The sequence below is a fragment of the Paramisgurnus dabryanus genome, chromosome 7 (genome assembly GCF_030506205.2).
Source record: "Paramisgurnus dabryanus chromosome 7, PD_genome_1.1, whole genome shotgun sequence".
In the NCBI taxonomy this organism is placed as follows: Eukaryota; Metazoa; Chordata; class Actinopteri; order Cypriniformes; family Cobitidae; genus Paramisgurnus; species Paramisgurnus dabryanus.
The window spans coordinates 15,075,153-15,078,423 of NC_133343.1; the positions used below are offsets into that span (position 1 = coordinate 15,075,153).

General features: G+C 36.7%; 1 long non-coding RNA gene across 2 annotated transcripts; it reads left to right on the forward strand.

Moving 5' to 3' along the window:
- The first annotated feature begins 518 nt into the window (after positions 1 to 518).
- LOC135734340 (uncharacterized) lies at positions 519 to 1,906 on the forward strand. Of its 2 annotated transcripts, XR_010527277.2 has the most exons (4): positions 519 to 1,154; positions 1,237 to 1,383; positions 1,473 to 1,534; positions 1,612 to 1,906. It is a non-coding gene; the product is annotated as an uncharacterized lncRNA (long non-coding RNA). The 2 variants fall into 2 exon arrangements; XR_012337034.1 differs by having other exon boundaries at positions 519 to 1,383.
- The last annotated feature ends 1,365 nt before the right edge of the window (positions 1,907 to 3,271 follow it).

The following is a 3,271-nucleotide window of genomic DNA, read 5'->3' on the forward strand; positions in this document are numbered from 1 at the left end:
AAAAAAATATATATAGCTGCAAGCAGCAATGGCGGGCCCTCGCACGTTTTTTTACCGCTACACGGTGCGTCCGAGAAAACAATGCTTGGTGGGCAAGGGCATCAAGTGGGTAAATATCAGTGGGCTATTTAATGTTGTTACTGAGCCATTTGGGGACTGTAGGTAAAAGAAACCCCACATTTTAGACAAACAGGGGCGCTAGTGAGCCACTTAAGAGACACGCCTATATCTGAACTTTTTGTGCACACTTAACAGCCGACAACTCTGATGTGTGTGCCAACTTTAAGGTTAATCTAAGCACGCCAAGAGCCTTAAATATGCCTGAAATAAAAGTAAAGTTTGCGGCGTTGCCATGGGAACAGCGTTCGAGATATCAAAAATCCCTTCGCAATTTATCATCTACAATGTCTCAGCATCATGTTGACCACTTCTGGTGTTAATCGCATGAATATCCTAGAAGGAGTATTTAAAGGAACATCGGCGTCAACTGAAAGGCTTAAATATGCATTAGTAGTTGTAACGGGGGAGCATTCGTCAAACTTTTATGACCCCCTCCCCCACCCGGTGACAGTTGCTATCTGACAGGTCGTTTTTATGACCCTTTGACAGGGGGGCGGGACCATCAATCAAAATCTGTACAAGTTGTCAACTTTAGACAGAAAGTATTTAATGGTTTTATTGCCGGTCATTTAGAGTGATTGTTTTTCCTGAGTGTGTTTTATGTCAAGCGTATGGTGTCATGTTTAATGACGGCTCGTGTTTGTGACATTTGCTATCTATCACCCCTCCCTTTTCGACCCGTGCGCTTCTCACCACTGCGTGTCACACAGTGATGTGTGTGTTGTTGAATCTAAAGTTTTGCAACATCAAAAGTTTATTTAAAGGCAATCACTAATTATATATATATATATATATATATATGTATGTATTAGATGTAGCTGGTTAAACTTAAAGGCCGATATTTTCTATCGAACTAGTCTATTTTCTGTTCAGACACAAAGTTTTCTGATGCTGATATTATGTCAGTGTGTGTTTGTGTGGGGGTCGTGTGCTGTAATCTTTGAAAGTTTATGACCGAACCTTTATTGGGGAGCGACAAGAGATCTCCCGGACTCAGTTTGGATGGAGCAGAGCTGTTATACTCAAGTCTATTGGTATGTATGTGTTTCGCTGTGTTCGTTCCAGTATTTTGTCTGATTTATTTAAAAACTAAAAATTCGATCTCTGGTATTGCAGCGAAATTGTCTAAACTGGTATTAACTATTCCTGGTAAATCGCGGACAAGAGTGGCCTGAACAAAAAAGTCAGCCCGAGACTAGAACCTCCCGCAGCGTAACAAGGAAATCTTGGAGCAAAGAGACGCCGAGTGGCTCGTGTTGTGCGGTGTGTATTTATTTAATCCTGTTACAATAGATTTAAACAAACTGGTTTGTTTTAATATTTTCTAATAACATGTGTTATCTGTTTTAAAGGTTTGGATATCTGCTGCAAAGCGAACGTTGTGTGTACTATTGCAAAATAGCGGATCTCCCCGGTACGTTTATGGTGCATAAGAAAAAGTTTGCTTTATTTAGATATTTGTCCTAATAACTTGTTTTTATCTGTTTACAGGTTAGGATACAGACCACAACGCTTTGGACGTATCTTTAAAAAAGAGAAAAATCAGAGACTTTTTGGATTTGTCTGGGGACATTTTAAACATTTTGTGTCAAATTGGATTTAAAACATTTCGGATACTGGATACCTAGTTTGATTTGTCCACAGATCTTGTTTAAGACGTTTTCACCTCATTTTAGGGTTTATTTTTAATTAAAGGCTTCTTAAAACATGTATGAAAATGTGTATATTATACAATGAGTCTTATATTGTCTGCTCTGACAAAAATAAATTATTATTTTAGATCTTAGGTCAAATGACTGCGTGTGTTTTATGTCAAGCGTATGCTGTTATGTTTAATGATCGCTCGTGTGTGACAGCTCGTGTTTTGGCATTCGATGTCAGCTCTCACCCTACCTCCCTACTGTCTCACAAGCCATGCATTCATTCACAGGGGTGCGTGTTGTAAAGCGAGTAAAGATTTCTAAAACCCAACGTGGGTAAAATAATTCCCCATTACGGGGGTCAAAAAAGTAAATGTTTATTTTAGATTTAGACAAATCATGAACAATGTTATAATTAAAACTTTTGTTTGTAACATCACAAGTTATTTAATTAAATATTCCGTATACGTGTATAGTTTAAGCAATGACCTGAGCCATATCCTTCGGCGCCGTCAATACTACAATATTTAGACGATAGTCTAAACTAAATAAAATTTTTAAACGGTTTCAGGAACTCCGTGAATCTTTTCATAACCTGCTCTATAGTTTCACGCGTATTAAAGAGCCGGCGGTGCCTGACAAAGCGTCGGGTGATTGTTATCTGTCATTTAAAATAAAGTTAATAAATGTAATTCTGTCCACTATGGCAAAATAGGAGTTTATTTTAGATTTAGGGGAATCTTTAACCAAGGCTCTGATTAAGACATATGTATACGTGCACCGATGGTGTCAGAGAAACTTATAGCTGACGTTAATAAACTTTTTAAATGTTTTTAAGACGTCTACAACTCATTTTAGGGGTTTATTTTTAATTAAACGCTTCTTAAAACATGTGTGAACATGTGTATATTATACAAAGAGTATTATATTGTCTGCTCTGACAAAAATAAATTATTATTTTAGATTTTAGGACAAATGACTGTGTCTATCTTATAAATACAACTTGATATATACGTTTGTTTTGTCAAGAGACTTTTTTAAAGTCACGCAAGAATAAAATCTTTTAGTTGTAATTGGTTAACATTAAATGTACTATTATCTATTTAACTATAAGCTATATTTTTCTGATCAGATATTTTTCTGTTTCTGATGATGGTCTTATAACAGTGTGTGTGGGATGATGATGGCTGTTCACAGTAGGTGGCGGGTTGTAAACTAGGATCTTTTTAAAACTGTAGTGGTAAAAATGTAATAGCACACTGACAAAAATAAAGCATTTGGTTGTAACAAATTATTTAATGAAATATTCAGTATGTGTATAGCGATGAACGATGTCAAAACCCCAGTAGGTCGACATTTCTTTAGACTAAATCCTATTTATTTTAAACTATATAAAAGCTGATTCGCTTCACGAGATCTGTGAATCATTTCAAGCAGGGGGTTCTGTTCAAGCCATTAAAGATCGGGGGCTCCGGCGTTTACAATAGAACATACACGGATGCGGGGACATG